The sequence below is a fragment of the Chelonia mydas genome, chromosome 10, assembly GCF_015237465.2.
Source record: "Chelonia mydas isolate rCheMyd1 chromosome 10, rCheMyd1.pri.v2, whole genome shotgun sequence".
Taxonomy (NCBI): domain Eukaryota; kingdom Metazoa; phylum Chordata; order Testudines; family Cheloniidae; genus Chelonia; species Chelonia mydas.
The window spans coordinates 29,012,923-29,038,789 of NC_051250.2; the positions used below are offsets into that span (position 1 = coordinate 29,012,923).

General features: G+C 42.9%; 1 protein-coding gene across 13 annotated transcripts in view; it reads right to left on the reverse strand.

Annotated features, from left to right (window-relative positions):
• RBFOX1 (RNA binding fox-1 homolog 1) overlaps positions 1–25,867 on the reverse strand; it is a 2,389,987-nt gene that overhangs the window by 2,127,144 nt on the left and 236,976 nt on the right. The gene's annotated exons all lie outside the window — the stretch shown is intronic.

Consider the following 25,867-nt stretch of genomic DNA (forward strand, 5'->3'; position numbering starts at 1 on the left):
AAATTGCAAGCCCATTAGCAAGAATTTTTAACGAATCTGGGATTGTACCGTATGATTGGAGAATTGCTAACATAGTTCCGATTTTTAAGAAAGGAAAAAAAAGTGATCCGGGTAAGTACAGGCCTGTTAGTTTGACATCTGTAGTATGCAAGGTCTTGAGAAAAAATTTGAAGGAGAAAGTAGTTAAGGACATTGAGGTCAATGGTAAATGGGACAAAATACAACATGGTTTTACAAAAGGTAGATCGTACCAAACCAACCTGATCTCCTTCTTTGAGAAAGTAACAGATTTTTTAGACAAAGGAAATGCAGTGGATCTAATTTACCTAGATTTCAGTAAGGCGTTTGATATGGTGCCACATGGGAAATTATTAGTTAAATTGGAAAAGATGGGGATCAATATGAAAATTGAAAGGTGGATAAGGAATTGGTTAACAGGGAGACTACAGCGGGTCCTACTGAAAGGAGAAATGTCAGGCTGGAGTGAGGTTACCAGTGGAGTTCCTCAGGGATCGGTTTTGGGACCAATCTTATTTAATCTTTTTATTACTAACCTCGGCACAAAAAGTGGGAGTGTGCTAATAAAGTCTGCGGATGATACAAAGCTGGGAGGTATTGCCAATTTAGAGAAGGACCGGGAAATCATACAGGAAGATTTGGATGACCTTGTAAACTGGAGTAATAGTAATAGGATGAAATTTAATAGTGAGAAGTGTAAGGCCATGCATTTAGGGATTAATAACAAGAATTTTAGTTATAAGCTGGGGACGCATCAATTAGAAGTAACGGAGGAGGAGAAGGACCTTGGAGTATTGGTTGATCATAGGATGACTATGAGCCGCCAATGTGATATGGCTGTGAAAAAAGCTAATGCAATCTTGGGATGCATCAGGCGAGGTATTTCCAGTACAGATAAGAAGGTTTTAGTACTGTTATACAAGGCACTGGTGAGACCTCACCTGGAATACTGTGTGCAGTTCTGGTCTCCCATGTTTCAGAAGGATGAATTCAAACTGGAACAGGTACAGAGAAGGGCTATTAGGATGATCCAAGGAATGGAAAACCTGTCTTATGAAAGGAGACTTACGGAGCTTGGTTGTTTAGCCTAACTAAAAGAAGGTTGAGGGGAGATATGATTGCTCTCTATAAATATATCAGAGGGATAAATAGCAGAGAGGGAGAGGAATTATTTAAGCTCAGTACTAATGTGGACACAAGAACAAATGGATATAAACTGGCCATTCGGAAGTTTAGACTTGAAATTAGACGAAGGTTTCTAACCATCAGAGGAGTGAAGTTTTGGAATAGCCTTCCAAGGGAAGCAGTGGGGGCAAAAGACCTATCTGGCTTTAAGATTAAACTTGATAAGTTTATGGAGGAGATGGTATGATGGGATAACATGATTTTGGTAATTAATTGATCTTTAAATATTCATGGTAAATAGGCCCAATGGCCTGTGATGGGATGTAAGATTGGGTGGGATCTGAGTTACTACACAGAATTCTTTCCTGGGTACCTGGCTGGTGAATCTTGCCCATATGCTCAGGGTTTAGCTGATCGCCATATTTGGGGTTGGGAAGGAATTTTCCTCCAGGGCAGATTGGAAGAGACCCTGGAGGTTTTTCGCCTTCCTCTGTAGCATGGGGCACAGGTCACTTGCTGGAGGATTCTCTGCTACTTGAAGTCTTTAAACCATGATTTGAGGACTTCAGTAGCTCAGACATAGGTGAGAGTTCTTCGCAGGAGTGGGTGGGTGAGATTCTGTGGCCTGTGTTGTGCAGGGGGTCGGACTAGATGATCATAGTGGTCCCTTCTGACCTTAGTATCTATGAATCATCCCAGACCTGCAACACTATGCGGTCCCACCAGTCTGTGCTTCTTTCCACGGCCCAGATTGGCGTTCCACAGCATGTGCCTGCCCCATTGCCACCAGGATGTCCAAATTGCCAGGGCCCGTACTTTGAGAGAAGTCTGTGTCCATGTCCTCATCACTCTCGTCACCGCGCTGCCGTCACCTCCTCGCCTGCTTTTGCAGGTTCTGGTTCTGCACATACTGCAGGATAATGCACAAGGTGTTTACAATGCTCATAACTGCCACGGTGATCTGAGCGGGCTCCATGCTTGCCATGGTATGGCGTCTGCAAGAGAGCAGAGTTGCAGCAGAAGCAGTGGCTGATGACGGATGCCACGAGAATAGATATTTATAGAGAATGACAAGAGGACCTGCGAGGTGGATTCATGAGAGCAGGAGAGCAGAGTTGCAGCGGAAGCGGTGGAGGATGACAGTTAGCACTGCGCACATTTCCTGAGGAAGAACACACGTACCCATGAGCCCATGACAGACAACATGGAGAAATTCGCTATTGACACAATAGCAGCAGAGCAGAGTTGTAGCGGAAGTGGTGGATGATGGCGGTTAGCACTGCGCACATTTCCTGAGGAAGAACACACGTACCCGGGAGCCCATGACAGACAACATGGAGAAATTCACTATTGAGACAATAGCAGCAGAGCATAGTTGCAGCGGAAGCAGTGGATAGCAGTCCTACTGCACCATCTGCTGAAAGCAGTATGGCGTCCGCACAGAAAAAAGGTGCGAAACGATTGTCTGCCGTTGCTTTCACGGAGGGAGGGACAACTGACAACATGTATCCAAAACCACCCGTGAAAATGTTTTTGCCCCATCAGGCACTGGGAGCTTAACACAGAATTCCAATGGGCGGCGGAGACTGCAGGAACTGTGGGATTGCTACCCACAGTGCGCTGCTCTGTAAGTCGATGGTAGCCATGGTAGTGAGGACACACTCCACTGACTTAATGCGCTTAGTGGGGACATACGCAATCGACTGTATAAAACTGATTTCTAAAAATCGACTTCTATAATATCGACTTAATTTCATAGTGTAGACATACCCTTAAAGAAGGATTAAGAGCTTGTTCTTCATGTCAGTTATTTTTCCTCTTCTTTCTCTAAGTCAAAACGTTTAGTTGAATGTTCTGAGAGAAATTGCTGAACGTGGCAATCTCATTTAAAACAATGTAAGGCAAATACTCTTCTACTCCAAGTCAGATAAAGGAAACGAGTTAATGTTCATTCAGCCAAGGGGACAGATAGAGAGTGACAAAATTACTGCCACCTGGCAGAAGAAACCTGATTTGAGGACATGTCTGAACACAAACATGTTTAAGAGCTGCACTGATCAGCTTTCATTTCAGTACTAACCTCATGCTCTATTCAGGCTTTGTTTCACATAAGGATCATGCAACAGACAAAAGAATACTGGAGATTAACTTGTATTTGAATTCTTCTGAACTGTCACTAAAAATACCATAGTAGTCTATCCCAGTGGTAAGTCCATTGTAAAGCGCGTGTGTGAGTGTGTGATTTTCTGCCGGATCTACTGATGGCCAGCATTACCCCAACCCACTATTTTCCATTCCATTGGAAGTTGTGGCTAAGATCACCTCGTTCCACAGCAGAAGGCAACACCAAATAAACAAATAAAATAAACCACACTTCTCCTTGTTAATGGCTAGGATCATGCATTATTTAAAGGCTCTATTTGGAAAAGCACAGATATTTGGAAGCTTGTCTGACACTTTGTAGGCTGGAAAATTTATGAGGACTAGTTCTTAATACACTTTATTTCCCTTTTTACAACTGGTCAGAAATATAATGGAAATAAAATGTATACAGCGTTTTTATTATTTCCTCTCCCAGCTACAACAGCAACTAAGACACACAGAGGATTCCCAGTTGACTGACATCCACATTATAAAAATCACCACTAGAAGTAGAATTATTCTTGGCAGACTCACTTGAAAAACTGAATCTCTTAGGTTCTTATTATGGCCCCTATCTGAGTGCATCTCACTCTTTAACACAATGATCTGCATGACACCCAGTTGAGGTAGGATGTGCCAGAGGTCTATCTGGACCCCAGCGAAGGGGAACTCAGCCCAAGGAGCCAGGAGAACATGCCTGATCATATTCTGAACATCTACACAATTTATTGTGATTGGCATCTCATGAGGGTGGAACTTATTTTGTGGGTGAAGCTTGAAAGAGCACCACCAGCTTTTTGCCTCCCCTGCAATCTGACCCCCAGCTAAGCAATTTGCCCAAAGACACACAATGTTTAGAGCAGAATAGGGAATTGAACCTGGGTCTACTAAATCCCAGGCTGGTGCCATATCTACTGGATCATCCTTCCTCTCTAGGCTACCAGTGTTCCTCAACCTTTTTGATACCAGGGATCAGCTTGCTGTCTTCCTAAACTGCCTCAGGGAGATCCAAGGGACCAGCGCTGGTCTGCAGACTGGTTGTTGAGAAACACTGGGCTACAGGAGGGGTTCTCAACCTTTTTCTTTCTGAGGCCCCACCAACAAGCTATAAAAACTCCATGGCTCACCTGTGCCACAACAACTGTTTTTCTGCATATAAAAGCCAGAGTCAGCATTAGGGAGTAGCAAGCAGGGCAAATGCCCAGGGCCCCATGAAGCTAAGTTGCTCAGGTTTGGCTTCAGTTCTGGTTGGCGGGGCTTGGGGACTGCTTGGAGGACCACCTGATGCCTGCTTGTAGATCCCCAGGGGGTCCCAGACACCTTGGTTGAGAACCACTGGTCTAGACTACTCCTCTTTCAGCTGTTGAGGTGGTCCTGCTAAGTCAGGGTTGCAACAGACTTGAGTATGCAAGGGTGTTTGAGAGGGACATCAACAGGGTACGGTTTATGTATGCCGAGAGGTTTTTTTGTTGACGAGGATGCTATTTGCTATTACTTTTTGAAATTTTATGCCAAAAAGTACCTGGAATTTTTATCTGACAGCTTCCTGTACTACAGAGATAAAGTGGATGAGGTAGAGGCATAAATAGTGAGCACATATTGTAAGGGACCCGTTCAAGGTAGAGTGGCCCATTAACATCTCTTCAGTCATAGGAAGAAACAGAGCGCTTATAAATTTATGTTAAACAATCTGTTCCACTTTGCATTTTGCTGGGGCACTCGGAGTAGCCTTTTGAGACGTGAAGAAGAGCTCCGTGGGCTCAAAAGCTTGCCTCTCTCATCAACAGAAATTGGTCCAATGGAAAATATTACCTCACCCACCTTGTCTCTCTAATATCCATGGGACCGACATGGCTACAACTACACTACACAGCTTCCTGTACTATTATATTTATCATTCAAAATAAATTTAACTCTCTCCATCAAAAGATGTTAACATACTTCAAAAACGTTCATGAATTAAGTATCAACTCCTCTGTGAAGTAAGTCATCACCATCTCCTTTTCATAGATGCAGAAACTCAGGCACAGCCTGGTCCAGTGACATGTCAAAGGTCACAGAACAAGTCAGTGGCGAGGTGGGAACAGAATCCAAATCTCCACCTTATGTCTCAGCTATCATGTAGATGCTGTAGCAGCTTTATATGGGTGCCTAAATATGAATCAACATGCAATGTAATGATTGCTCAATAAATACATTATTCTCCATGACCATATGAAGCAGGTTAGCCGGTCAAGCAGATTTAATACATAGCCGCAGTAGACAGTAAATCTGTCCCTTTATCATGGCTAATCTGTGAGAGGTGCTCATTCAGTGAAGACTTTGAACCACACAGTACAGAAATACATTGACGCACAGCAGATTTATTCATTTGAAAAGGTCAGAGGATTATTTTAGCACAGCGTTACTGAAATTTATACACATAGCAGGTGTAAATTCTCCACGTGAACATATCCAAAAGGACTTTATTACACATAGGAGAGAAATGCTCCTGAAAAATTTATTCTTCTGCCAGATTTGTTTTCAGATTAAGATTTTAAATGGTCTTCATGAAACCTGGCAAACATACCAACGTGCGGCGTGCTGTCTCTCCTTTCCAGAGGGCTCCAATGTAAATGTTAAATAGTACTTCCAATTCAGCTCTGCTCAGCTCCCCTGCTGGCTACCTGAATGGTTCCCAGCCTTTTCACCCCAGGTCATCACGCTGAGGTCTCAGCTGTCTCAGCCAGTGCTTGCATATGCTCATGCAGCTGATCATGCTGCACCAACAACAGTACCAATGATTACTGAGCTTCCGTGGCTCCATTTCCCAGGCTTGCGATGGCAAAAATTAGCTCTAGGTTCGAGTGGGGGATTCTGACTCTGTTCTCACGCACAGGGGAATGAAGGAAGGGGACCCATGATCCAGGAGTGCCATGCCGGGGCTACTTTTCCCCCATTCTCCCTGCAAAGCTGCCACCTTCTTTCTATCTGTTTTTCTTTCTCACCTCATATCTGTTTTCCCTGCGTCTCTTCCCCAGTGGCTGCATCAGCTCCTAATGTCCATTGTCTGTGATCCCTGTCACTCATACAGACAACTTTCCCAGCAACAGCTCAGCAGTCCTCTTCCTACCGCTCCCTACCAGCTGCCCCCTTCCTCTTCAGCAGCCTCCCATTCCACCCTCTGCTCCAAACAGTTGAGAGGCAGTTGCAGGCAAAGCTCCTGGGAGTCAGCTGCTGCTTCTGAAAGAGAAAAATAGCTGGGCTATGGGAGGAAGGGAGCTGCTGAGTCACTAGAGTTAAGAGCAACTCCATTCTGCTGTCACATGGCTCTGGAACACTGGCGAGCTTGGCAGTTCACCACAGTGGGTTTTGAAATCCTGGCATTGTACTGTCAGCCACACACACTCTGACTGCAGGTAACTGTGATGCTGGGGATGGGGAGCGTTGGGCTGGGTGACATGGAGAAAGGATGATGGGAGGTCTGCAGGTGTTAGAAATGTTGGAGGGAGGATATCACATAGGAATGCATGGTTGGTAAGGGCTGGTTAACAGGGTGGTCCTGCATTCACTTAGCCAGCCCCAGTACTACCTAACTTCAAGCTCCTTCCTATCCTCTAAATGCTGGGGCCTGGTTTACTCATTGCATGCTCCTACATTACCTTGGCTAATGCCAGATTATTTTACTGAGTGCTCTCCTGTATGAATGTAGGCAATGCTAGGAACTGGTTGCCTCTCCTGTACAGCATTCGCCTTGCAAAACTGACACGAGAATTTGCTAGTCCAGGCACAAAACCTGCCCTATCAGGTAACTACTGATAACAAAATAAAACTAATGTTATTTTACTTGTTTGCAAACAACGCAAAAACAAAAACACGTAGGCAAGTAGAATTATGCAAGGCTGCAGTATATATAGAGCCTTGATCTTGCAATGTCATATACATGGGTAGGCCGCTGAGCCCAGGGAGATCCATCAAAGTCAACCGAAGTTGACCCTATAGATACTCCTGCAAGATTGGGACTTCAGTTTGTAATGTAGGAAATGGGGTGTGCTTATTTTATTTTATTCCTCTGAGAGTATTAGAGGCAAAGCAAGGGAGAAAGGACATGTTAAAAACAAAGCAAGAAGGGGAAACTTTGAGTGTAAAATAATTTATGTTCTTGTTGTCCCCTACACTGTGATTTTCCAAGGAGTCAAAGGACTTAGTGAACGGGGTTGTGCTTCAGCACAGCTGCACCACTGTAGCGCTTTAGTGAAGACACTACTAAGCCAACAGGAGAGCTTCTCCCGTCAGCATAAGTAACCCACCTCCCCGAGAGGCAGTAGCTATGCCAACGGGAGAAACTCTCCCATCGACACAATGCTTTCTATACAGGGCTTTAGGTCAACTTAACTACATCACTCAGAGGTGTGAATTTTTCACACACCCCAAGCAATTTAGGTCTGTAGTGTAGACCTGATCTTAGTCTTCTGGGAAAATCTCAGACTTAATCCGTAACTAAATCCAGGCATGGCTTTCCTGTAGCAAGTGAAAAGGCAAAGCATGACATTTGAGGTATTGCCCAAACCAAAGCACAGACTTCCTGAGCCTGTCACTAAAAATAAAATCAATGCCAAATCTACAACAACAAAAAAGCAGCATGCATAGCCCAGGAGGTTTGTGAGCTACAATAAGAGACCCATGACCACAATTCAATGCAATGAGCAAGATTTAAGAGAGTCTATACACAAAAATGGATTTTTCTTCCATGCTTTCATGGGGCTGTTATTTAACAAACAGGATGAAACATGTTAAAAAGATGAAAAAAATCACATCAGCTTGGATTGTGAAATGACTAGTGGTTTTGTATCTACTGCTGTGATTAAATCTTGCCCTAAAAATGAGGCCTTTTCACACTTTATTTTAGTTGTGCCCCTTCCAATGGTCCTCAAGACAAACACAATACCCCAAATGCTCATCTTCTGTAATTAAGGTTGAATGTATGTAATTTGCCTTTAGTAAATGTTGAAAGTGTCTAGGTTATTTACATCCTACTTTTGAAATGTGACCTCTCCGGTCATTAGGGAAGGGGAAAAATGCATTACGCTGACAATGATACTGAGAGTGGCTATTGTCTTGAGTATTTGCGTGGCGTCTTGCTTCTTGCTATTATAATGTAACTATATCGTATCAGTGGTTCTTAATCTTTTCCACACCATGACCCGAAATTACAACTGAAAAGTGTTTCAGGGTCTCCCTCCTACCTAACTACAAAGAGAAAGAGGATGGTTGCAACCCCCAAAACATGTTTGTGATCCTCAGGTTGAGAATGTGTGCATTAAATGTTAACTAACTATCATTTGTACTGTCTATGATGAATACAAGAGAAGACAGGAAGCTAGTAGTGTGAACAAGTAAACATAGCAACAGGGCTGGGCAGTTAAGCTACTTACTGTGCCATGGACTACTGTACACAGAGCCTCTGGCACGTACATACAAAACAAAGGGCCCAAGCTGAGGAATAAGATTGTTGAGGAATTAAGAGACTGGAAATTGAGATGGGAAGCTAGAACCCCTAGTGAAGAACAAAGCAAGTGTCAGAGGGTTTTCAGCCCCAGTGGAAACCGCTGATTGCTCTGAGTGGTAAGAGAAATTTTGCTGGCAAGCTCCATTCAGATGCAGTTATTAGAGACATTGACAACTGAAAGGAATATCAACAAAAGCAGAGGGATAAGGAGCTGTGATGTAGTGAGCCTACAATGACAGAGCGGTGGTGGGAGGAGAGAGAGCAAACTGCCACCACTCTGCATGGGGAGTTTGGCATCAGCCCCTCACAGCATCGTTATCAGCAGTAATCACTGCACAAGTAAATTACATTACCATCCAGTTATTTTACTGTGCCTTCTCATCACTCTTCTCCTTCTCAGCCTGTTTATTAGGACTGAAATAATCCCAGTGAATTGCCATCCTGATTTACATCTACTTGGAAAACTTTTTTTATTGTCCTTTACACAGCATTCAATCATTTGTCATCGCTACTCTAATTATTCACCTAAAAGGGGAAAAATTCTCACATATGCTGATCATTTAGGGAGACAAAACCAATCACATCTGTTAGCACAGTCAGGCCAGTCAGTGTATCAACTGACAGTCTTGTGAAGACATTTTCTTGAGCTCAGTCTCATTACAATTCCTGAATGGCACAGGTTTTTTTCCATTATATAAAGAGATACTTATAACTCATAGATTCATAGATATTAAGGTCAGAAGGGACCATTATGATCATCTAGTCCGACCTCCTGCACAACGCAGGCCACATAGGAAATCTGTGGCAGAGCCAGGAATTGATGCAGGATATCCTAAATCCCTATCCAGTGTCTTAACAACAAGACCATCTCTATTTTCTCATCTCTCGGCTCCATGATATTATAATCTTATTCAAGAGGCAGAGCTGAAGAGTCCAGTCCCAAAGAGAACACTGAGCTTAGAAGTGAATTAGTTACTCTAACAAACCAGACATATTGTTACCAGTAATGCTTTTGGTCCTGAGGAGAAAGTAGGGTTGCCAAGCGTCCTGTTTTCAACCAGAATGCATGGTCGAAAAGGGACCCTGGCGGCTCTGGTCAGCACCTCTGATTGGGCCATTAAAAGTTCAGTCGGCAGTGCAGTGGGGTTGGCAGGCTCCCTGCCTGTGCTGGCTCCATGCAACTCCAGGAAGTGACAGCCATGTCCAGCTCCTAGGCACAGGGGCAGCCAGTGGGTCTCTGCGCACCACCCTGCCCCAAGGGCCAGCTCCGCAGCTCCCGTTGGCCAGGAACCATGGCCAATGGGAACTGGGAGGACAGTGCCTGTGGGCACAGGCAGCGCACAGAGCCACCTAGCCGCCCCTCCGCCTAGGAGCCAGACATGCCAGTTGCTTCCAGGAGTTGCATGGAGCCTGTACCCTGAACTCCCTCCTGCATCCTAACCTCTGGCCCCACATCGGAACCCCTCCCATACCCTAACTCCCTCCCAGAGCCCACATCCAGCCCCCTGCCCCAACCTGAGCCCCCTCATGCACCCAAACTCCCTCCTGGAGCCCGCATCCCAACCCCCACCCTGAACCCCTCCCCACATCCTGAACCCCTCATTTCTGGCCCCACCCGGAGCCCGCACCCCCAGCTAAAGCCCACACACCCTCCCACACCCCAACCCCCTGCCCCAGACCGATGAAAGTGAGCGAGGGTGGGGTACAGTGAGTGACAGAGGGAGGGGGGATGGAGTGGGTGGAGACGGGGCCTCAGAGAAGGGACAGGGTAGGGGCAGGGCAAGGGTGTTTGGTTTTGTGCAATTAGAAAGCTGGCAATCCTAGAGGCAAGAAGGGCAAAAACTATGCCATTATAAAAGCAATGTTTAAATCAGCCATTTCTTGGAGGATCATTAAAAGTGTCTTTGTTATTGAATGGTCGTGTGCCAACATCCATGACATCACTGTAAAGACAGCAACAGCTTGAGCGAAATGAGCCTTACAGGAAAGTAGTACATCCTGAATTTAGCAGCTCTCAGCATAATATAATACTCAGCATCTTTATAGCTCTTTACAGACAGCACACTTTACAAACAAGGGATTAAATCCAGAATACCCCTGTGAAGTAGGTAAATAGTATTCTTCCCATTTCTCAGATGAGAACATGGAAGGACAGCATTTTGTTCAAGGTCTAAGAAAACCTATGATAGACTCAAGAACAGAACCAAGGTTTGTTGACTCCTATCCTGTGTTTTAGCCATAAGCCCATCCACAGAGTGTGCCCATTTTCAACTACCTAGTGGCAGAGGAAGATCACAGGGAAAAAGAACTAGAAGGAGCTATGGAATACTAATCAGAGAAGACAATGAATATGACACTGCTGGCCATGACACTAGAAAGGTACATAAAATATGTATGGATTTCTCCACACTTCTAAACATAGTCAAGTTATTTATTGCAAATAAAATTTGCTGTAACAATAATTTCTACAAGTTATCCACCAGTATTACCCAAAAATTATATGCAAAGAAAGTTTCATTGTATCGGTTATTTGCAAACTGTTCATTTCAGCAGTTCCCCTTTTCATTCTTAGTGGCATATGATTGGTCACCTAAATCACAAGTTAGCATTTTTACTGCCTGACTGAACAATTGTAAACAAGATAACGAATGACAAATAAGGAGTATCACTCTTCTGGTATGTCTTTTCAGATGAATAATCATTTGTGATATTTTCAGGATTTATAAACTGTCATGAATACCACCTGAATCAAACTCAGTGCTTTCCTTTGACAAAATATGAGTAACTTTTTCTGTGATAGGCAGCCAGTTCTTCTATAACATATTTTGACGCCATAATCAATTAACTCAACTCATCTGACAACGTTTGAGCTGAGCAGCAATCAATAGTTAATTTTATGCCATACACTCTACATTCAAAGCTATTGGTCTCTCAGAAGTAATTGACTTAAAATTGTTAATTATCAGACATACTTTTATTAGTATTCCAAAGTGTGTTTAGTCTTGCAAAAAAAATAAAATATATTTTCAGCGCAGTACGAAATCCTGAGGAAGCTGATAGCATCTTGCCAATACTGATAAAGAGGCTGATCCAAATCTCAAATGACTCCTACTGGCTTCTGTAGTCTTTGAGTCAGGTCCTAATTGCCTAACATCACTACAAAAACAACCGTGAAATCCAACCTCTGATAATAAGGAGTAATTCAAGAAATAATGGTTCTGGACCACCGCCTGATCATACAAGCACATATGCATGTTAGTATTAATTATTTGTACTACCCGAGGACCAGTCAGGCTCATTGTGCTAGGATCAGTCGTTTTCAAACTTTTTGTATTGGTGACCCCTTTCACACAGCAAGTCTCTCAGTGTGAACCCTCCCCTTATAAATTAAAATTGGGGTGGTTAATTTAATGGGGACTCAGGGTTGTCAACCCCACAAAGCTGACAGCTCGCAACCCCCATGTAACCATCTGACTTCCCTCTGAGGGGTCACAACCCTCAATTTGAGAATTTCTGTTCTAGGTGGTGTAAAAACACATAGGAAAAAAACAGTCCCGGCGCTGAACACCTTACAATTTCATTAAGCCAATACATGGTATTAGTGTTAGTGTCAGAGATGACCCGTGCCTGCCAATAGTGGGGGGGAGGGGCAGAGTAAGGGCAGCAGTTTCAGAAGACATTACTGAGCATGCTCAATCCGTGTGAGCAAGCCCAGTAAACACCAAGCAGCAAATGTGGGGGCAGGAGGGCATGTCATCTCTGATTGATATTAAGAGCTCTTCCTTACCTAATGATTGGTATTAGTGTGCAATATTGGGGCTTATTTGGAGATGGACTTCATAGGATTGTTTATCTAGAAAAAAAGGAATCAGAGCAAAAATTACCAACTTGTCTTTGTGAAATCTTTATTTCCTATTCTTACAGAAGCTCATCAGTCTTTATTTTGGGTATCAAATATTTATTCTATTAACTGGGTCTGCTGCAGGTTTAAAAATCTAGGCAAGAGGAAAAGAGTATGGTACTCAGCAAGCCATCTCATCTCTAATTTGCTGCTGTTTTTTTTTCCCATTAGTGCTACCCTTTGTTTATCCAGGGGAGGAATTCATTTTGAACTGCACTTGGGACCCTTTTCATAAAGGGAATAATTATTGTTGCATGGCAGTAATTTAAACTAGTATGTGATAAAGCACTTTACTTATGAGTCATCACATTTTCTCTAAACTGATCCACAATAGGGGTCCTGTCATTATGCTGAAAGGAGCATGCCATTCCAAAATATAGTGAAGTCAGCAGGAAAATGGGCACAAGCGATACTGAGCACATTAAGTGTACTAATAAAAATAAAATTAGAAAACAAAAGTGTGGCAACATATGCTCTTATCAGTTCTGCAAGTCCTGCAATTTTCTCAGGTGCTCACTAAAGCAATGTTGTTGACGTAGCAACTACTACATTAAAAGTAAGTGCTTCCAAGTTTTGCTCAAAGCTCAATTAACATTTTTCAACTATTCCTGACTTCTTTGTCCTGGAAATCTCAGGAGATCAGGCTCTTTCCCCCAAGATTCCCTGTAGATCTTTGTTTTGACTGAGGTAGAATACCTTGAAATACCCATGTCATAATATTGAGCATTTCTGCTTCAAGTGCTGGCCAAAAAAGATCAGTAGCACATGTAAGGCTTCACTTTCAGACCTATTAACCGGTTTTTATTTTAAACTTTCAAAGAGACAGTTTATTTTGAAGTTCAGGTCAGCTCTGACATTTGTATTTGTTGGTTTTGATGTATAAGTTGTCCTCCTCATGGACTGTGTAATGTCAAATGCACCATTGTATTAACAAAAATACATAATATAATGCTACCAAAAATAAATAAAAAAATCAGTCACCAACAAACCAATAGCACTTTCCACAAGAGTGGGTTTTTGCCAGCATTTGTGCAGTTATACATTGGTTGGATGCTACCTTCTAGCAATGTGCTAGATTACAAATCTGTTTATCATTTGGCGCAAAGGACACCTGAATAAGATTTTCAAAACTGCCTAAGGAATTTAGATACCCAACTGAGTGACTTTGAAATGCACAGCCTGTATATAATGTGTTAACCTCATCATTTGGAAAAATATTCCACCCGCACAAAGACAGATGGGGAAAACCCCATCCTTGGTAACGGCAGAACAGGTGATGCAAAATACAGTCTTTCTGAACTAGAACTCAGATCCATCAACACTAATGAGGAGTACTGATGTGTCTTTAAATTGTGAATGATACAGACTAAGCTCATCTCACCCCAACTGTTAGGAGGAATCCTAGTCATGCACACAGGAGGCCATTTCCTTATGCATCAATAAAAAGAGGGTTAACCAGCAAAAAGTTTGAGAAGTTATGCAGGGTTATTGTGGCCTGTGGTCATGACACCATGAGTTCTTTGGGGCAATGACTGTCTTTTTGTTCTGTTTGCACATTACCTGAGGTTCTCGCCCATGACTGAGGCTCCTAGGTGCTATGATAATACAAATAATAGGTAATGATAATATGGGCAGATTGAAATAAAACTCCTCAACAGCTAGAAGGTTGAATGACCAATCCAGAACACAGCTGTACATCATGCCATCTTCCTAACCCTGATAATACTAATACTGGTTATGCCAACGTGTGTCTACACCCAAGCCACCATTTTTAAGGGAAAAGAGTCTGTCTTGGGAAGTCTCTCAACTGTACCAGTGGGGCAGCTGTGAGCATGCCACCATTCACTGGATGCTGAAAAGTCATATGAGGTTTAAATATCCTCCCAGTTTGTTGCCTCCTTCCAAGACTGACCGGGGATAGTGATACAAAGGTGTGGCAAAGAGATATAAAAGCAGCTCTCAGAATTGAGAGACACTCCCCTATTTGGGACAGGCAGGACACAAGATAGCTGAAGGGCAGGGACTCCTTCTACCACACAGTGGGATCAGAAATGAACAATCAGAGTCTAGCTATGAAGGGTTTTTCGTAGATAAGGTTTAGGGATGGCTTAAGTTTCCTCTCCCCTTTTCCTAACAACCTAAGAATAAAGCAGCTTCACAGGACGTTCTTTGCAAAGAGCAAGTTTTCTGTTTAGTAAGCTAGCCTATTCTCTGCCCTATTCATTTTTATTTATTGATTGGTTTTTACCTAATCCAGTGGATGCCTGACTGTTATAACTGATGATACTGTTTGTGCCAGTCTAGAAAAGCAGGACTGTTTACCACTGCTTCATGTGCAGAAGCAGGTAACAGAGAAGAGGTCAGAGAATAAAGTCCTTTGTGTGACTGGCTAGAATCAAGAAAATGACTCAGGATCTCCTGTATGAACTCACAAAAATGACATGAACAAAGCACAGTGCAAGGAAGCAGAGCAATAAAACTATTACAGAGGCAGCCAACAAAGTGTTTCATACACAAATATTTCATCCAAGTGACTTTGCCTTAGTCACTTTATTCAAGTACTCTCTGCTAAGCAGGTCTCACTGAGTTTTTAGCATCCAGACTTTGTATAAATATTCATCTAGTTGGAATAGAATTTATAAGCTAGAAGCACAAAAAAGATGTAATTCTTTCTACAGCCTACCTGGATTTCAGTGTTTAAATAGTCTGATGAGTTTATGGATCGTCCATGTACTCCAATATCTTGCCTTCAATCTCATTATCCAAGCAATTTATATAGATAATAAAATGCTGTAGTCTTGACACTGATCCTTGCAAAGTTTTACATTTGCATTAATTTTACTTCCTAGGTTTTAATTGAACAGAGTATATTTTGTCACAAGGGAAATAAAATTTTAGTTCTTCTATCCAAGAGCCATGTGGCTTTATTAGAAATTACATTAGTTTCTCATTAAGCAACAATAATAATGTATAGGTGGGATCAATAAAATTACATTGCCCTAAGGTGTAGATTAGTTTGGTTCAATTATAGTCTTACATCGGTCAAAGACTCCAAGATTCAGTACTAACAAAAAAGTGCTGGGAAATGCATAAGAAATGTCTTTTATTTTCAACTAAAAGTAATATAGATTCTGCTTATAATGAAATAAAGGCAAATGGTGTAGCACAGCAGTGGAAACTGCATTTAGATCTGCTCAACTTGTTTTTAATGAGAAAATCTGCTTCCTTTACAGGAAAGTTAAATAGCTGCGGATAGGGAGATATGCACTGATTCATCAAATATTTAGATTTCTTTAAACATTAGAGTTACCCACCTACCCGTGAAATAAATGACTACAGAATAGTCAAACTATTTTAATTCCCCTAAAAGTTGCTTTATTTTCAGACCAAAATAAAAATTTAAAATGTTATTGAAATATTTTTTGGTTAATTGCACATTGGCAGAAATCAGATGAGGGACTAAAACTCTTATCACAGCAAGTGTTATTATGGCAGCATATGAAGAGCCCCTGCATGTGATCAGGGACCCATTGTGGTAGGTGATGTACGCATACACACACAAACACACACACACACACACACACAGAGATTACCATCTAAACAGAGAAAACAAATAAGTGGGAAGAAGGTAGTAGTATTATTCCCACTAACTGAGACATGGAGATTTAATGACTTTCCCAAGTGCTCTCAGTCTGTATGGAATAGTCATGAACTGAACACAGTTCTCTTGAATCCCAGCCCAGTGACTTAACCGTAAACCAATATTGTTTCTGCTTTAAGCATATCGAAGTGAAAAAATAAAGACATTTATTAGTTTCCAAAGGCTTAACATTTGCCCCACTAGTAAAGTTTTCTACTTGACTTAGTAGAGCTCTCATTTTTCTTTTTATATTTATCCCTAAACTTTAACTCTTTTTATTTCTGTGTAAGTACTATTTTCTGTGTGAACAATCCACTATAGATCTCTGCATCACAAGAGATGACAAGATTGTCCACAAAATGCAGTGAATGCATATACCTTCTTCGCTATGGCATTTCAAGATCTACCTGTGTAATCACAGAAATGTAGGGCTGGAAGGGACCTTAAGTAGTCATAGACTCCAGCAGCCTCCTGTGCTCAGGCAGGACCAAGATCATACCTGACAGGTATTTGTCCAACCTGTTCTTAAAAACCTCCAACAATGAGATTCCACAGTCCCCCTTGGCAACCTATCCCAGAGCTTAACTATCCTTACTGTTAGAAAGAATTTTCATAATATCTAACCTAGATCTGCCTTTCTACAGAATAAGCCCATTACTTCTTGTCCTACTTTCAGTGGACAGGGAGCACAATTGATAATCATCCTCTTTATAACAGTCCTTATATATTTGAAGACTCAGCTTATTTGTTGCTCTCCTCTAGACTCTCTCTCTTTAGAATCTGCCATTCTAAACTGAAGGACAGAATGGACAGAGACTTGGCACCCACTGTTGATCAGTGTGATAGGTTGTTCACCAACTACTTTGGATTTTTCATGCCAGTTTATGCTGCTCGTTCATGGTATTGACCCAAACCTTTTTCCTACTCAGGGCCTTCTAATAGGACTTCATATCTATCCAAGAAAAGGGTGGGGTGGGGGGATGCTAGGTCAACATCATCTTTTTTCTCCATTACAGGCTCATCTGGAACGGTTCCAGCCACTCACTTTATAAGACCCTTCCATTCTTCAGAAGAGACCCTTGGCCAAAGCCACACTGCAAATATCCAACCTTCCCCCTTCATCTGCTCCTCTCCTGCCTTCCTTTGAACTTCCCCCTTTTCTCTTCCTCTCCTTGTAGTCTTTCTTGACTATTTCAGGACCAGGATTGAACAGCAATCATGAGCATAGCCCAGTAGCCAACAATGCTTCTACATATTGTTTCAACCGTTACACTAGATAGACATGATGATGTGCCACGTCCTCTGGAATATAAGAAAGGGCAAACCAGGGGGAAATGTAATAGAAGCCGAACATAATTAACCTTCCCCAGATTTGAAGGGTCAGCTACCAGCATGCTGGAAAAGATTCATATAAGAAGGTTATTCCACACCACCACAGAGCTTTACTATGACAAGAAAGTCATAGAGGAAGCTACTTTTGGAAGGGGTTGAACTCACACCTTTCTCAGGGGAAGGAATTATGGCCAAAGACCTCCTGAGTTTTTCCACAGCGTAGTTCAGATATGTATTACTTTTTCTCTTCCTTTGACATTGTTTCTTCCATCAAAAATTATCCAGATTTTTATCATCAGCTGCTTCCTGAGTTAAAAGTTTGGTCCTGATTTATCATCATATAACATGCAATATCTGAGATTATATCACTGTTACATTATAAGACTACTGTAGCGGGGTGGTCACCCGCTCTGGCCTTAAAGGGCTTTAAACAGCCCAGGAGAGGGTTGTGGCTGGGAGCAAGCAGTTCCCAGGCTGATTGGGGAAAGCAGGTTCAGCTATGGCCATGCCCCAATCAGGGCTCAGCTGGCCCTTATAAGAGGGCAGTGGGCCAGGAGCAGAGAGTCTCCTCTAGCTGTGGAGGGAGATGGGCCTGGCTGCTGGGGAGCGTACCAGAGTACCTGAGGTGGAGCAGGGCTGGGGGAAGGCCAACGGAGCTGGGGAGCTCCAGCCTGGAAACCCCGCAGGCTGCAGGCCTAGTGTAAGGCCAGATAGGTACTGGGGTTGCAGGGGGCAGCCCAAAGGTAGGCAGAGGCCGCAGGTCCAAACCCCCCTTGCATGTGATGATTGGCTTATACACTGCAGTCCGCCCCAGTGTGCAGGGGCTCAATGGTGACTAGCAGTAGCCAAAGACTGAGGCGAGGTGGGGATAGTGGGTAGGAGTTCCCTGAGGAGGGGAGACCCAGGAACTGTGGGGGTACTGCCACGGGGCAGCACCCCAGGAAAAGGGGCACCGGGGTCTGGGAGGGACACGGGGGCCAGTGGCAGAGAGACACCGACCTGCAGAGGATGCTCCAGAGGCTGGAAGAGCTAATTCCCTGAGAGACCAGCAGGAGGCACCGCAGGGGTGAGTCTTGCACTGTTACATCTACATTTTGTAAAGAGAGTGCACAAGTACAATATTCCTATCATATTAGCCAGTTATCAATTTCATTTCAACAAAATGTGCAAGCCTGATATAGTACCAAATGGGAAAGTCCATCTTTAAAGAGAAGGACTAGGCTTACCCGCATCTCCACCAATCCTTAAAGTAGGGCTGGTTGATCCTGAAGGAAAACAAACACGTGGGGAATTAATAAGAACAGAGAATTTGACCTAGTGGATCAATTCATCTGTCTTACAGTTCACCTGTCCAGTACTGCCTGCAACTGCTGTGCAAGCTCCCAGCTAATTATGCAATGCAGCACATGGAAGAAAAATTCCTTTCTCACCTCTACAATGCATGCCCTGAAGCATGAGATTTAATAGCATTTGAACAGTAAAAGCATATCTAGAAATACATTTTTTTTAAAATAGCATATAGCATACATATCACCTTTACTGCCACAACAACAAACCCAGTTGATCACTATCTTCATAATGTATGTATTCCAAACTGCATGGAGAAGCTGTTACTGAATTTGTAACACTAATAGCATCAATACTATAAAAGTACCTGTGCATTTGCATTTGGGGCAATTATTAAAGGGGCTTGGGGTGGCATTGTATGGATGCAGATTGATCCTGGGCTTCATATTTGAGCCTAGATACAACCCAAATTATGTTTTTTCTTTGCAAGATTTGAGATTCTACCCTCAGGCCTTATTCGGACCTCACCCCAAATTGGATGAGCTTATCCATGGTGCCAGTTCCAGCTGCCGTGCTCAGTACTTCTGAAGCAGCAGCAACAGCAATAATTGGTTTACTTGGGCTCCTACACACACACACCCACCCACACACACGTGTGTATACATGTAAACAGCTATAAGAAGCCTGTAATAGGCAAACAATGTTTGCCTGAAACTCCCACTTATTTGCAGATGATTATCTTGCTGTGGAAGAGGTAGTGGTTTTGCTGACTCACTGAGGAACTCTGCAGAAAAGCAGAGAAAGAAGTTTCAGGGATAATAATGGTTTCTTTATCCTGCTAATGTTCCCTGCTCAGTGTTAGAAGGAAGAGACTTTCTGGGATATTTTTACCACTATCACATAACAAACACCTCAACTTCCTCTCTAAATACCTCTAGATAGGATTTTTAAAAAGGCAACTATCCAACCATCCCCAAACACTGCATCTGAATCAGTAGCTGGAAGTTGGGGCTTAAGCACACCTTTACCTCAGACATGCTACAAAATAAGCATAAAGACTTTCATGAGAATGACACACTTGTTCACAGGGAGTTAAGGAAATGCCTGCTTGAGCATCTCAAGATAGCTTGGGTATTAGCAAAAAGGGACAGGAAGCTTAAGTCATCATGATCATTTAGGGCTGTATTCTAATACGTTTGCTCAAGTTGAGTAGTAACATTACTATTTGAGTAGTCCCTATGTTTTCAGTAGTATATAATACTAGTGAATATGAACAAAGGCATCAGAATCTGTCTCTTAAGAAGAAAAACTAAGCCCTGATCTACACTACAAGCTTAGGTCGAATTTAGCAGCATTAGGTCGATTTAACCCTGCACCTGTCCACATGACCAAGCCTGTTTTGTCGACTTAAAGGGCTCTTAAAATCGATTTCTGTACTCCTCCCCAGTGAGGGGTTTAGCGCGAAAATTGACCTCACTGGGTCGAATTTGGGGTAGTGTGGACACAATTCGACGGTATTGACCTCTAGGAGCTATCCCAGAGTGCTCCATTGTGACCGCTCTGGACAGCACTCTCAACTCAGATGCACTGGCCAGGTAGAAAGGAAAAGCCCCGGAAACTTTTGAATTTCATTTCCTGTTTGGCCAGCGTGGCGAGCTGATCTGCACAGGTGACCATGCAGAGCTCATCAACCCCATACATGCTGCTCCTATAGGAAAAGGGGAAGAGTCAATGGAGACTACACCAAATATGAGCCCCAGGAGGATACAGAATGGGTTGAAGAGGATTACAAGGGAGAATAGGAATGGAAAGGACTTGCAGCCAGAGAGAACAGGGGATAGACCAGAGAATTGCACCATCACCAGGAAAAGGCAGTTCTACATGATCAGGGACTCCTTACTGAAAAGAATGGACATGCCTGTAACCAGAGCTGATCCAGAGAATAGAAGGGTGTGCTGTCTACCAGGTGCTAAGATACGGGATGTGGACCTAAGGTTGAAGAGGATCCTAAAGGGAGCGGGAAAGAATCCACTGATCATCCTTCGTGTGGGAACAAATGATACTGATGGATTCTTGCTGGAATGTATCAAGGGAGATTATGCCAGGCTGGGGAAGACGCTTAAGGAAATCGAGGCTCAGGTGATCTTTAGTGGGATTCTGCCTATTCCGAGAGAAGGGCAACAAAGGTGTGACAAGATTATGATGCTCAAAAGATGGCTCAGGCAGTGATGCTATAAGGAGGGCTTTGGGATGTATGGCCACTGGGAGGCATTCATGGACAGAGGACAGTTCTCTCGGGATGGACTTCATCTAAGTAGGGAAGGAAATAGACTTCTAGGATGGAGGCTGAGACAACTGATTAAGAGAGCTTTAAACTAGGAATTTGGGAGAGATGGTTGGGAGATGTCCAGGTAAACGCCACGCTGGATTTTAATATTGAGAGGGAAGAAAACAAAATAAGAAAGGATACAGCCATGGGTAGGAGAATGGACATAAGAAGGGCAGTGTGGATACCAGTCTAATAGGTCATTCTGGCGGTAGAATGCCCTTGCCTAATTGGGTAAAGAATGTGAGCGAGGCCAAAGAGCAAAAATTAAGATGTTTGTACACCAATGCGAGGAGCCTCAGTAACAAAATGGAGGAACTAGAGCTACTGCTGCAGGAAGTGAAACCAGATATTCTAGGGATAAGAGAAACATGGTGGAATAGTAGTCATGACTGGTCTACAGATATTGAAGGGTATGTGCTGTTTAGGAAAGACGGAAATAAAGGCAAAGGTGGTGAGGTAGCATATATCAATGATGAGGTAGAATGTAAAGAAATAAGAAGAGACGGAATGGATAAGACAGAGTCCATCTGGGCAAAAATCACATTGGGGAAGAAAAGTATTAGAGCCTCCCCTGGGATAGTGCTTGGGGTGTGCTATAGACCGCCGGGATCCAATTTGGATATGGATAGAGACCTCTTTAAAGTTTTTAAAGAAATAAATACTAATGGGAATTGTGTGATCATGGGAGACTTTAACTTCCCAGATATAGACTGGAAGACGAGTGCTAGTAATAATAATAGGGCTCAGATTTTCCTGGATGTGATAGCTGATGGATTCCTTCATCAACTAGTTGCTGAACCAACAAAAGGGGATGCCATTTTAGATTTGGTTTTGGTGAATAGTGAGGACCGCATAGAAGAAATGGTTGTAGGGGACAATCTTGGTTCAAGTGATCATGAGCTAATTCAATTCATACTGACCGGAAGGATAAACAAAAATAAATCTGCAACTAGGATTTTTGATTTCAAAAGCGCTGACTTTCAAAAATTAAGGAAATTAGTTAGGGAAGTGGATTGGACTGAAGAACTTATGGATCTAAAAGCAGTGGAGGCCTGGGATTACTTCAAGTCAAAGCTGCAGAAGCTATCGGAAGCCTGCATCCCAAGAAAGGGGAAAAAATTCATAGGCAGGAGTTGTAGACCAAGCTGGATGAGCAAGCATCTCAGAGAGGTGATTAAGAAAAAGCAGAAAGCATACAGGGAGTGGAAGATGGGAGGGATCAGCAAGGAAAGCTACCTTATTGAGGTCAGAACATGTAGGGATGAAGTGAGACAGGTTAAAAGTCAAGTAGAGTTGGACCTTGCAAAGGGAATTAAAACCAAAAATAAAAGGTTCTATAGCCATATAAATAAGAAGAAAACAAAGAAGAAGTGGGACCGCTAAACACTGAGGATGGAGTGGAGGTTAAGGATAATCTAGGCATGGCCCAATATCTAAAAAAATACTTTGCCTCAGTCTTTAATGAGGATCTTAGGGAAAATGGTAGGATGACAAATGGGAATGAGGATATGGAGGTAGATATTACCATATCTGAGATAGAAGTGAAACTCGAACAGCTTAATGAGACTAAATCGGAGCGCCCAGATAATCTTCATCCAAGAATATTAAAGGAATTGGCACATAAAATTGCAAGCCCATTAGCAAGAATTTTTAATGAATCCGTAAACTCAGGGGTTGTACCATATGACTGGAGAATTGCTAACATAGTTCCAATTTTTAAGAAAGGAAAAAAAAAGTGATCCGGGTTAGTACAGGCCTGTTAGTTTGACATCTGTAGTATGCAAGGTCTTGGAAATTGAGGTCAATGGTAAATGGGACAAAATACAACATGGTTTTACAAAAGGTAGATTGTGCCAAACCAACCTGATCTCCTTCTTTGAGAAAGTAACAGATTTTTTAGACAAAGGAAATGCAGTGGATCTAATTTACCTAGATTTCAGTAAGGCGTTTGATATGGTGCCACATGGGGAATTATTAGTTAAATTGGAAAAGATGGGGATCAATATGAAAATTGAAAGGTGGATAAGGAATTGGTTTACAGGGAGACTACAGCGGGTCCTACTGAAAGGTGAACTGTCAGACCGGAGGGTGGTTACAAGTGGAGCTCCTCAGGGATCGGTTTGGGGACCATTCTTTTTATTACTGACCTTGGTACAAAAAGCGGGAGTGTGCTAATAAAGTTTGCAGATGACATGAAGCTGGGAGGTATTGCCAATTCAGAGAAGGACCGGGATATCACACAGGAAGATCTGGATGACCTTGTAAAGTGGAGTAATAGTATTAGTGTCAAGGTTCCTTCCCCACTCTCAACTCTAGGGTACAGATGTGGGGACCTGCATGAAAGACCCCCTGAGCTTATTTTTACCAGCTTAGGTTAAAACTTCCTCAAGGTACAGACTTTGCTTGTCCTTGAACCCTATGCTGCCACCACCAAGCGTGTTAAACAAAGAACAGGGAAAGAGCCCACTTGGAGACGTCTTCCTCCCAAAATATCCCCCAAGCCCTACACCCCCTTTCCTGGGGAAGACTTGGTAAAAATCCTCACCAATTTGCATAGGTGAACACAGACCCAAACTCTTGGATCTTAAGAACAATGAAAAAGCAATCAGGTTCTTAAAAGAGAAATTTAATTAAAGAAAAAGTAAAAGAATCACCTCTGTAAAATCAGGATGGTAAATACCTTACAGGGTAATCAGATTCAAAACATAGAGAATCCCTCTAGGCAAAACTTTAAGTTACAAAAAGACACAAAAACAGGAATATGCATTCCATTCAGCACAGCTTATTTACCAGCCATTTAAACAAAAGGAAATCTAACGCATTTCTAGCTAGATTACTTACTAACAAGTTCTCATACTCCATTCCTGTTCTGTTCCCGGCAAAAGCATCACACACACAGACAGAGCCTTTGTTCCCCCACCCCCCTCCAGCTTTGAATGTATCTTGTCTCCTCATTGGTCATTTTGGTCAGGTGCCAGCAAGGTTATCTTAGCTTCTTAACCCTTTACAGGTGAAAGGGTTTTGCCTCTGGCCAGGAGGGATTTTATAGTTCTGTATACAGAAAGGTGGTTACCCTACCCTTTATATTTATGACAAATAGGATGAAATTTAATAGTGAGAAGTGTAAGGTCATGCATTTAGGGATTAATAACAAGAATTTTAGTTATAAGCTGGGGACACATCAATTCGAAGTAACCGAGGAGGAGAAGGACCTTGGAGTATTGGTTGACCACAGGATGACTATGAGCCGCCGATGTGATATGGCCGTGGGGATGGGATGCACCAGGCAAGGTATTTCCAGTTGAGATAAGGAGGTGATAGAACAGTTATACAAGGCACTGGTGAGACCTCATCTGGAATACTGTGTGCAGTTCTGGTCTCCCATGTTTAAGAAGGATGAATTCAAACTGGAACAGGTACAGAGAAGGGCTACTAGAATGATCCGAGGAATGGAAAACCTGTCTTATGAAAGGAGACTCAAGGAGCTTGGCTTGTTTAGCCTAACCAAAAGAAGGCTGGTGGGATATCTGATTGCTTTCTATAAATATATCAGAGGGATAAATAGCAGAGAGGGAGAGGAATTATTTAAGCTCAGTACCAATGTGGACACAAGAACAAATGGATATAAACTGGCCATCGGGAAGCTTAGACTTGAAATTAGATGAAGGTTTCTCACCATCAGAGGAGTGAAGTTCTGGAACAGCCTTCCAAGGGAAGCAGTGGGGGCAAAAGACCTATCTGGCTTCAAGACTAAGCTTGATAAGTTTACGGAGGAGATGGTATGATGGGATCACATGATTTTGGCAATTGATCTTTAACTATTCATGGTAAATAGGCCCAATGGCCTGTGATAGGATGTTAGATTGGGTGGGATCTGATTTACTACAGAGAATTCTTTCCTGGGTAGCTGGATGGTGAATCTTGCCCACATGCTCAGGGTTCAGCTGATCGCCATATTTGGGGTCAGGAAGGAATTTTCCTCCAGGGCAGAATGGAAGAGGCCCTGGGGGGTTTTCACCCTTCCTCTGCAGCATGGGGCATGGGTCACTTGCTGGAGGATTCTCTTCACCTTGAAGTCTTTAAACCACGATTTGAGGACTTCAATAGCTCAGACATAGATGAGAGGTTTATTGCAGGAGTGGGTGGGTGAGATTCTGTGGCCTGCATTGTGCAGGAGGTCAGACTAGATGATCATAATTGTCCCTTCTGACCTTAATGTCTGAGTCTGAGTCTATGAGCTGTATGCAATTCTAGGGGCGGGGTGGGCCCTACCACTACCCCACCACTGTCCACGGACACCTGCAAGGGGGGAGTCTCACGCAACAGGGATGAGGATTTTGTGGATGAGGAGGAGGAGGTTGAGGATAGTGCACAGCAGGCATGCGGACAAACCCTTCTCCCCGGCAGCAAGGAACTGTTCATCACCCTGGAGCCAATACCCTCTGAACGCAGGTTACCGGACCATGAAGCCGGAGAAGGCACTTCTGGTGACTGTACCTTTGTAAATATAATACAGGGTTTAAAAGCAAGCATGTTTAATGACTGATTTCCCCTGAAGACTTGGGATGCATTCGCAGCCAGTACAGCTACTGGAAAAGTCTGTTA